Raw genomic sequence first — 12,015 nt, 5'->3', positions numbered from 1 at the left:
ATTTTGATGCCATGTCCAGTTAGAAAGACCAGCTGAAGGACACATTTTTGCTCTATCTGCATAGACGTTATCCCATGAGAGCAGAGCTGAAACTTATGATAGAAGAGTCATAACAAAATATTCTGAAAACATTTCTACAAGCTATTTGTTTCTAGAAACTGGGGAAGTTGACACGAGTGTTTTTCCACGGCCCAGTACAAGAGACTCAGCATCACATTTTGAGGAATCACATTAACGGAACCAGAATGATAAATGAGACAGAGATGGAGGGAGAGAGAGGGGGAAGGGGCGGGGGAGTAATAATAAATAAGCATTTAAATTCAGGAATGAAAAATTCTTCCCAACTCATCCATTTGGATTTCTAGGGCCCAAGTTAAAAAATTTCCCCAACAGTTTATTTTAAATATGGCCGAATAAGTAACAAACAAGGTTACAGTGGTTAGAACACACACATGGTAAGTTTTCAGAATAGATAAGGGTTAGAGATGGTCCTGAGGTTACTTTTTTTTGAAATAAAAAGATACACGGTGGGGCCGGCCTGGTGGCACAGTGGTTAAGTTCATGTGCTCCACGTCAGCAGCCTGGGGTTCACTGGTTCAGATCTTGGGTGTGGACCTACACACTGCTCATCAAGCCATGCTGTGGCGGCATCCCACATACAAAATAGAGGAAGAGTGGCACAGATGTTAGCTCATGGATAATCTTCCTCACCAAAAAAAAACAAAAACAAAAATACTTGGTGGCTTCTTGCTTTAATAGTCTCTTCCCCTCAACACTATATCTCTAACTCTGAGACACTGCTCAAGGATGGAAATAAAGTTAAATGCTGATGTTGAACATTTTTATCACTAGTTAAATTTCCAATTCCTAAGCTCAAAGGTGTGTGACAAGACTGTGATATCATTGGCCAAGATCTGTCTGCTGGGACCTTCTGAAGTACTTCAGTGGAATTATCACATATCCAGTAGGAGGAGAAGTGGTTAGTTTGTAAGAGGAGTGTATCTCAACTTTATATATCATAAAGGCATTGTGGGTAATACACGATGGGAACAAAACCATTAGATTTGACATTTTCCCTCCTTTGTTCAGAAAACAAAGTTTTGTCTTTGCCCATTCAGTGTATTCCCTTTGTTCAAGACTGGTGTTTTTCTTCTCAAACTAGTCTTTGGGCTTTTGTAATGCAGATTCTAAGAATAAAGAAAGAGAAACAGAGGGGAGATGCAGAAGAAAAGAATTTATAGACCAGAGGTCCTTGGGCTCAGCTACAGGAGAAGCAGAGAGGGAGCTAGAGAGGCTGCAGGGCGTGGAGTAAACTGAAGGAGCACACGAGTTTAGGAAGCTGGATTTTCCTTGCTCAATGGCGTTTCTTTGATGCAGACTCTCTTCCAAGGCGTCAGCCTTACTGATCATGCTTCTTTAAGAAACAATCCTTCCGTTTCTGACGTGCCGTGATGTGCCGTGTATAAGGAAATAGCGCCAAGGATTTTTAAAGCAATTTACCAAATGTATATGTCTAAAGATTCTGGAAGATATTACATCTGTCAAAAAACATTAAAAAAGAGTGTTATGAAAATGGGCAAATCAGAGAAAAAGAAAGTTCTTAGAGTTTGAAGAGCAATCTGGAATAAAGTGATGAAAATCTTCAAGAATACAGGAGGAAAAGAGAAACAAAGATGAACATTCTGCTGATATCAGAGGAAGACGAAACTTAGAGAACCGATCTAGTTTATATTTTGGAGAGAGAGAAAAGGAGAGGTGAAACATTCAAATAATAGAAGAGATTTTTCTCAGGAAAAAAAGGACAATGAGCCTTCTCCTTGTTCTGAATGTTCACCCCTCTGGTTCTCTGCTCTGTCGCTTCTCCTGGGAGGACTAAATTTTCCTGCCCCTTACACAAAGGAGAGACCAGAGAACTGGTTCTAGCAAGAGTGTCTATGCAAGAGGAGCAATTATCATTTCCAAGCCAAGGCATCGAAGTGCCGGAATGCTTTTCCAGGCTCTTCCTCTCCACCTGCCTTGGAAATGTGTTGTGATGATGGATGATGGAACAAAGATCAAAGCATCCTGGATCTCTGAGACACTGCATAAGAGATGGCTGTCCCTGGAGAGTAGCCTGGACCCTTGAGGGACATTAACCAGATAAAAAAAATTGCCGCATTAAAACGTAGTACCAAGAGCAGACGAAATCTGTATTTAGGAAAGAAGAAGGAAGTAAAGGCATTTACTCTATGAGAAATTGTGAATTCTATCTTTTCGGAATTTCAAAGCTTAGGAAGTCCTAAAGACCTGCTTCTCTTTAATACCCCTCCTATTATACTTGCATATAATATGTATGCAATACCTGCATATTCCAGGTGATCCTGCTTTCTAAGTGGCATTTGCCTGTTCATCTGTTCCTCAGTATATATGAAGCCCGACGTCTTTATGAATGAGATACTTTCATTCAAAGGACCTTGGCATATTTTAGCTTGATTGTAATAGAATAAATGTATACACTCAAAAATATGGGAGCCTAGGTATATGTGAGTGATCACAGTCTCACTCCATTCAGGCTGCTATGATGAAATTCCATAGACTGGGTGGCTTATAAACAACAGAAATCTGGTTCTTACTGTTCTGGAGGCTTCCACCTGGTCCCCAGGCAGTGACAATTCACATATCCCCTCGACTGTTTAGTGTATGAACTCTTAGAAGGTGAAGGTCATATTTTACTCATCTTTGCATCTTCAGCTCTAGCACAGTGCCTAATAGGCATGCAGGAAACTCTAAAGAATAAATAGATAAAACTGAAATATGGCAGATCTGCCGAAAACCTAAAAGTACAGGGAAAATAATAGCAAAGTGAGAGAAAGAGAATTTGCTCAGGAGGGAAAGAGGAGTAGGGGCAGGGGGAAATTAAAGTAATTAATGTCTAGAGAATGCTAAAATGTAAAAAACTCTAACAGAGAATTGTCATCAGCTCAATGATACTGAACAATCAGAAATGTAGTTTATTAAATTTCTTTTTTGGATTTTATAAATTTAGTATATACTAGATAGCATCTCCAGTTGAATCCGTTACTGAGGTTTTGATATTTCTGGATATGATGATGAACAGATGGGGAAATATATATATGTGTCATTTGTATATATATGTCATTCATACATATGTGTGTACATGTCATTACACATATATATACAATATGCACATATGTCATTATATATCTATGTTGTACATATATACTTACATGCCAAACATATATGATAGATCGATAGATCATAACACGACATTGCAAGAGCACTCAGTGATCTCTTTAGCCCATTTCCAAGTTTCAGACAATCTTTCTGACTCTGAATTGAGATTGTGCGCAAGACAAGTGACCCAGCAACTGTATGTTCCTATGAGGAACCAGGTAGAATTTGACACCCATGGTCTGCAGATAAATACCCTCACTGAAGAGAAAAAAGTGTAAAGGGCGAGCAGGAGGTAAAAATAAAGTAGTATTTCGCTTACATTATGAGAAATACCCTTCAACACACTGTTTACATGTATCACGATTGTTCTCTGCTCAACTATTTATAAATTCTTTAACAAATGACCCTGGAGTCGGCCCAGTGGCACAGCGGTTAAGTTTGCACGTTCCACTTCGGCGGCACAGTGTTCGCCGGTTCGGATCCCAGGTGCGGCCATGGCACCACTTGGCAAGCCATGCTGTGGTAGGCATCCCACGTATAACATAGAGGAAGATGGGCACGGATGTTAGCTCAGGGCCAGTCTTCCTCAGCGTAAAGAGGAGGATTGGCAGTAGTTAGCTCAGGACTAATCTTCCTCGAAAAAAAAAATACAAAAACAAATGACCCTTTGTCAGAAGTTTCTGAGTGAATTCATTACCTCAGTCAGGTGTCTCCAGTGTAAAAGTTTTGCGCATACCCCACCAGTGGTGTACTGACTCACACCGGCTCACAGGAGCCGAGGGTGAGTATCTCCCCCCAGCGCCAACTCCAGCCGTGCCATCTTGGTGCTGTGAATTGTTTGTGGTGATCGCATTGACAAACACTACAAACCACGTAGTGTTGCTCTTCGTGTTTTCCAGAGAGCCAGCTGCTAACATTTCCCAGCACACCTCTGCTTCCCCTCCATCTTGCATGCACACACGCACTCTTTGGTGCCTCACATTGGCAGAACGGACCCACTGAGGCAGCATTTTCCAGTGTGTCCTTCACAACCACCTACTTCAGAATCTCTTGAATTGAGTGTGAAAATGCAGGCTACTGGTCCCTACTCCACACTTCAGTGAATCAGAATGTCTAGCCCCGAGCGGTGAGGGGGTGTTTGCTGTAAAAGGCTCCCTGGATGAATTTTATGGACCGCAAAGCTGGAGAAACACTCCAAAGACTTTTCTTGTCCAACAGGCCCTTTGAATGACTAGTCACCCTGAATACATTATGCTCCAGGGTGACTCTAATTGTTTCATAATTTGTCATATTCTTATTATATTACAAAATAGTTCATTTTTAGATTGGTATGAGAAGCCAAATATCTTCCTAGACAACAGAATAGATGAGGTAATCTGTCAGAGAACAGAGAGAACCGGTATTGATGAAGGATGCTGTGGCCTGAAGTCCTTCTTCCGTTACGATAATCAGCCTGATATTTGCAAATATGATACTAATTTTGAGTCTAAAAATTATGTGAGAATAAGTCACTGCTTTACGGCTCACTATATACACTTCTTATGTGACAAGTTAACATCATTGTTTAGCTGTCTTTCTAGATGGTGTTAATAAAATACAGCTATCAAGGCATGGCTGATCATTTATAACACAGACCCTAAGGATTGCATGTGTGTGTTAGCGTAGCTCACAGGCGGATAGGAACACACACAGTGTGCTTATAAGAGAACCCCTCAGGCTCTCACTATGTGTCTTTTATTTTATTTTGTTGATCATTTGAATTGTTTGCCAGCTAAGCAGACTAGCAACAACAAAAAACATTGTAAGAGCAGGAGATTTGCTGCTGGAGGCGGTTGTGCTGATGAAAGGGGCATAGATGAGATGGCGACAAGCAAGAAAAGACAGAGGTGAGCTAGAAAACAGGAGTAAGCAAGAAAGAATGAATTATGCATCAGAAAAGAAAAGATTTTCCTTAGGATCGCATCTACCTTCTATGGACAAATTTAAAATTCCTTTGTAGTTCTGAATAATCTGAGGGGTGGCCATGTGTACGTTTCTTAATAAAAGCCAAAGAGGATTGAATTTCTTTTTTTTATGGGGAAGAAAATAATTTGAAATTCCAGGGAGGCGGAGCACATGGGGAGGAGAAAGGAGGCAGCCAGGCTGATGTTTCCTGAGGGATGGGCTGGAGAAAAAACCCCTGATCCTTGTTGAGGAATTTGAGAAATTGTTTGTCTCTTGGTGGAATTTTGGGGAAAGTCTATATCGCTTGTGGGGAAACGGTTTGGGAAGACTCTAAAGTGGCAGTGACTGACGTAGTATGCAAGGACCCAGAACGGAGAGAGGAAACCAGAAGAAAGGCAGTCCTTGGGAAATTTTCAGAAATCTTGCAGACAACTTATTTAAAACCATGAAATTGGGAGTTCATATCACCATACTCTCTCCATATTGGGGGGTGTTGTTTACACTGGGCTTGCAATTATATTAATTGTAAGAAAACTAGAATTATACGTTATATCACAGAAAAGTTTATATCCCAAATTTAAAAGCTTCAATTCTTCATTTCCAAATATTTTCTGAATGGCTACTAAGCACAAGTACTGAGCATCAGTACCCCCATGGAACATCTTGTTTAGAGAGGGAATGTAGGATCTGTTCATGTCTAAGCTGGGTCCTGAAGTATGAATTAGTGTTGCCAACTGGATAATCAAGGCGAAGCAGGCGCTGGAGAGCAGGGGACGTGAGCACAGGCACTCCAGAGCACTGTGTGTTTCAGGAACAGCACTTAGCCCAGGAAAGTTGGAAAGAGTAACGAGAGTTGAGACTGTAAAGGTAGATACAGGCAGGATTACAAGCAATCTAATATGTCAAATTGAGGAATTTCAACATTAACCTGTAGGTGATGAAGAATTTTATAAGATCAGAATTTTCTTTTGCCGGTAGAGTGTGGGGACACGTTGCTTAAGCAGAGAATGACCATAATCTGTTCCCAAAACCTGGCCATTCAGGAAACTCATTACCTAATGCTTCCAGATAGTGAAGATGTTACCAGATGATGAGTTCCTCTGTTCCTCTTGCTTTGATGGTGTTTTCATTCTCCTGGCTTTCCATGGGCTAGAGACCATTGATGATGAGGTAGCGGAGGAAGACATTTCCTCTACTTAATGTGGGTTCGTCTGGCGGGAGAATTAAATTCACATGAGACAGAATAGCAGGCGAAAAGTAAACAAAGCTTTATGAGGACCATGGCCCAGGGCCTTTTTTCCCCGAAGGAAGAAAGGGCACTGAAGAAGTGGGGTGCACAGAGTGGTCATATACCCCCAAACAGGATGTTTCACATAGGATTGAAATGTCCCTCCCACAATAGTCACAAGATTGCCCTGTCAGCACAGCACTTGATGGACACAGCAGGTAGTGGGTCTGCTATCTCAGAGGGCATAGCAGGAGACAAGTTTATTGTCTCAAGCTGGGTGGTCACAGGTGAGCGCCGCAATCAGTTCCTAGCCTAAGGAAAGATGCTTAATCCTTAAGGAAATGCCAACGTTGGGAGGGGGAGGGAAGTTGCACCTTTATCTCAAGGGCCTTTGTTCTTGCCATAGTAAATGTTTTAAAGCAGATATACAATGCGTGCTCAATGGCCACAGTCAGGCTTTTTTGGAAAAACAAAGTCAGGCCGAATTAGGTTTACACAAAATGGCTTCCTCATGTACTCCAATATATTGTATTGCTTGCCATCTTTACTCATCAATGCACACATGGCAGAGGCCCAGGCAAGCCGAGCAACTCGGAAAAATGGCCAAAACCACCACCCCAAACATCATATCCAGCTAAAAGACAAAGGAGGATGTTGGGGTGGGGGAGTCAGTTACAGGAGGTTACCAGACAAGCACAATAAACAAATGCAGATTTAAGTCCTTGCCTTCCCCATTGATTAAGGGTTTCTAGAAACAAGGTCATCTCCCCTTCTTCCTGGTACAGAGGGAGATATCTTTACAGATAGAGAGTTCCTTTACAATGTAAATGTCTCTTACAAAGGGTAAGTAGATTCTACTTTTCAGTTGCTTTCCTGTCTGCAAAGAAAGGAGCCACAAATAATCATCATGCCAAAGAGACATATCTTGGGGTGGCCAATTCCAGGCCTCCACAATGATAATGGGAATATCAACTATGATAAAAAAAAATCCATTCCTTTGAGTTCTAGCTTTTTATTTCTCACGTTGTTCAGGGGATTTAGCAGGTGCAGTTCCTAAAGCTAGGAAAGACATAGCATTCTTCAAAGGAGATAAATGGAGACTGTGTCAGTCAGAATGCTCCTCTCTCTGCCTTCTCATTCTCCCTTTTTATATACACATATACATATATACTTACAAACACATTTCACAACGGTTTTACAATTGTTGGAAACTTTAGGACACAATGTTTCAGTTTCCAAGGTGCACAGCAACCGTTGGAAGAGTTATATTTTTTTCTATAGGTTGCTGTACTGTCAAAATAAGTAACCATATTATTACTAACGACCCAGGTGAATGTTGGGAGGCAATATGGCAGAATGGAATGAATATAGATTTTTGGCATGAAATAGACCTGGAAGAATCAGTCAGAATTATGTAGACACATCGTGCTTCTTTAGGACAATCTCCTGTTTCTTCGAGATTCCAGTGCAGAACCTACCTATTAAATGGGAAGATAGCGGCTACTTCAAATGATAGTCATGCGTTGGTGTACAGGGGTGCTGGTCTACTTTCTGGCATATAGATAAATGCTCAGTGAATATTAACCCAAATGGGGTGATGATGATGGTTTGATAGCTAGGCATTTTCTTTAAAGGATACCAAATACATTAATAAATTAGATAGGGATAATAAATAATAAATTTCAGAGAGAGAGAGAGATTTTATAGGATTTAATTAATTTTGTAGGATTTTCACAGCACCCAAGGAGGTGCTCAGCCTTTATGTCTGTTTCTAACCTTCATATCCCTGGTACCCGTCACCACTGCTCTGAAGATACACAGATAAATAATTATGCAAGGATCAGAGAAACTTGAGGCTAAAATTCTTAATATCATTTGAAATGCCTGTCTTGTGAAGAAGGAGCTATTCACCATTAAGGGAAATGGGGGATACAGGTAATAATTCCAAAGGATGATGCAAAACTCATGAAAATTTATATTCCATCAGCCGGTAACTACCAAACAGTATTTCTTTTTTAAACAGACAGTTTTGTTAACAGATTACATAACAAAATATCAATGATTCATGCACATATTTTTATTCTTCTTTTGCAAATTACATTTTCCTACAGAAATTAATTTGAAAACTCTTTGTTATAGAACATTATGTATGATTTCATATTGTAACATTTGTTGAGAATGTTATTTCTTTGTACAAATGATAACATTTTAGTTGCTTCTCATAGTTCCAGCAGGAAATACTATTTTAGAATCTAGCATTTGATGTAAGGAAGACACACAAAGCTCAAGTGGAGGGTCAAAAGCTTGTTCATTTGGGTGCAACTTGAAATATTTAAGAAAATTCCAAGCTTACGAAAAATTATACCTCCATTATATATACTTATATATATACGTTTACACACACACATATAAATTTATATTTATATGGCCAATCTCTGTGGGAACAAATTCCCTTAAGATCCTTTTGTTGTAAAACATTTAATCAGTTAAGGTATGTTTTTTCCATCCTGTTTGCCTCAGGCTAAAGCAAAATTTCAAAGGAACTACAAAAATTGAGTGGCCTTCAAAGATCCCCTGTGGGGTTCATTAGCACCACTAGATGTTTATCTGAAAGTTGCTTAATGCTTCTCGAATAAAACTTACCTAGACCCTAAAAAGGATTGATGAGGGAATTTGTAAACTTGGTTTGCGTTTTTACGAGGTGATGACCCTGGACTCTCCACAGAGAGGTCTTTGGTGCTAATGACGGGATGTTTCAATGCACCCAAATATCCCTGTGCTGCTTTGAGCTGTTGAGCTCAGCCAAACACCTGTAAAAGCAGAAATGATGCAGCCAATGAATGGGAGCCTAGACATGCGTAAGCCAAAAATCTCTGAAAGTCATGCAGACAGCAGAGGAGTCATTTTAAATGAAACAGGAGTTAACTCTGTAAAAACTTTTTCTTGTCCACTTTAACATATGCAAAGATTTATCTTTTGTTGCTCTCTGCTGCTACTTTCAGAGGGCGGCAGAACATTTTAAAAAGACTCTACTACCCACGATGCTGATGCAGAATTGTTTGTTATGAATGTTAGTGCCATTCCTATAATGTACTGAAGGTGACAATTCTCAACCTGGGAAGATGTTTCTGTAATTTAATTGGAATCAATGGAAAAATCTGATTTGACATGGAATTTCTCACATTACTCACAACTCTTTATACTTGTCCACACACAACTTGAAAATTTGAAGAAAAAAAAAGTTTCTTCCAAGTATTAAGTGATAAGTCTAGAATATTCCAACAGTGTACCCATCAGTGAACTATGTCATTACACTGCAGCATTACCATCAGGCTAAATTATGTACACAATCAAGGCTGATTCATGTGAAGGTTGTAACAGTAGTGAAAGAGCTCATGTCTGTGGGTCATTCTAGGAGGCGATCTCTTCCATAACTTCGTAATTTTCATCATCATTAATCATGTCCATTGCCCTCTTCTTTTTAAGTTTAATGTCAAATTCCTTTGAAAGTAATATGATTATCTTATATCAAGCCCTAATAAATATGACTTGACAGACTTCATTATAAGAATAAACATTTCTTTTAATAAGTTTACAAACCCATGCACCAGATTTAAAAAACACGCTTTCGCCACTTAATAGCTTTCAGAAAAGACATCTGATTCCACTTCCACCCATCACTGAGGTTCTAATTACTTTGATATAATAGCTGTGGGATTTTATTTTTTACTGATCAGACAGATTCCTCACTAATATGGAGCAGAAAAGAAACATTAAAATTCTGTTCTACTTGACAAGGCTATAAAGTCAGTTGGATCCAATTTAAATTTCTCCAATTCTGTCGTGTTGAAAATATCTTTGATGTTCCTTTAGCCATATTTACTCAGTGAATCTAAATATTTGGTGCACAATGAAACCAAGAAAAAAAGTGACACATTTGACCTTAATTTATATGTTTCTGTACAAAGATGCATACTCTTGGACTGAAACGGGCTTAGTCTCACTACCAACTTAATTGGCTTATTTGTGATAGTTCGATTTTTTGTATGATACCAGAAAACATATCATTTGGTTTAATACCTATATTATCACTGAAACTGTTTATATGTAAGTTAGTGCTATAGCCGTAATATTTTAGAATACGCAAGAACTTTTTTATGTTGATTTTTGTTGTAATATTACTAGACCTTTTATATACATTTATTTATAAGAATCATATATATTAAGAATTCGTATATATAAGAATTATGGACCTGAATTTTGAAACTTCACTTTATTATAACCAATAATCTTCAGCCAAATCATATATGCTCTGAGTTTCATATTTTTTAATTAGGGCAAATAATAACTGATTCACCGGGCTACTTTGAAGTTGAAAAGAAAAATCCCTGCTAAAAGCATTTTGTAAGTAAACAAGGGCTATGCAAATATCATTTAGATTTACTATTGGGTGCTGCCTCATATCCTATTTATATATGTATATATATAGTTTTGATACATTCTATTAGAAATAGAAGCAGTTTGTATATTATGGGATAATATGAACCTAGATTAAATATATTGCAAATTAAATAAATAATTATCTACTTCTAAAATCCACAAAAAGGATAACAACTACATTTATCTTTCAGTTATTTGGATGGTGTTCTGGGATTCATCACTACTTATTAGATTAAATTATATCTTAACTGACAAATATACAAAATCCAGTTGGTAATGCAAGATGTATAGAGAGTCAGTTATTCATAGGAGGGGAATAAAATTTTTATTTTAAAAATTATTGTATTTTCCAATTAGTCACCTCTGATGTGAACAGGAGCAAATGCTTAGGTGATCTTCTGAATACATTCACCATAAAATACATATACACTAGTTTATACTTGTAGTCTGACAAAAGATATAGCCCTTGCTTACTTACAAAATGCTTTCAGAAAGTGTAAATGTCCCCAAACTCATAGTCCCACATAGCGAGATGTCTGATATACTGTTGGCATTTGATAAAAAGTACATTTTTAAATTTCTTTGCTCTCTCCTCTCTTCAGAAACACATTTCTCATTAATACAAGTACACTTCATGTGTAGCTTTGCAGGTGAAATGCTTTGAAACTCTAACTAATGTCCCATGTTTCTGAAGCGTTTACTGTGATCATATATTCGCATTGGGAGGAAAATAGCAGGAGATAGAGGACAGGGGTGATAATTCTTGAAAGATATGTGCTTTTTCTGCAAAGGTGATGCAAAAATGTGTGTGTATCTATTGAAATCATAATAGAAAGGGTGCCTGTCATGACAAAGAAGACAAATTTCTTGGCTAAAAGGGTGGTAGTAGAGCTTATCCACGGCCAGCTCAGATTCATTTCCTCTTCTGGTACATGTTTTTCCTCCTGTTTACAAGCTATTTTACTCATTGTTGCAAAAATTTTGATTACCTATTCAAACACTTTGCTGCCATTCTGTTATTTTTTTCTAGAAGAGCCTCAAATTATTTTTAGCCAGATCCGTCTTTAGTATGTCATGAAATCAGGGAAAGAAACATCCCCCCCCCCCCCACACGCACACCACCACCTGTCTTAGAGTGCCAATTTTGATTGTTTTAAACCAATTTTGGTGGTTCCTCCTTGCCAATGCTTGGTTGAAGCAAAAGTTTATGAGAATTCTCATGCATGATG

This window comes from Equus przewalskii, chromosome 14 (assembly GCF_037783145.1).
Source record: "Equus przewalskii isolate Varuska chromosome 14, EquPr2, whole genome shotgun sequence".
Classification (NCBI taxonomy): domain Eukaryota; kingdom Metazoa; phylum Chordata; class Mammalia; order Perissodactyla; family Equidae; genus Equus; species Equus przewalskii.
Note: the sequence above shows the minus strand (reverse complement) of the source record.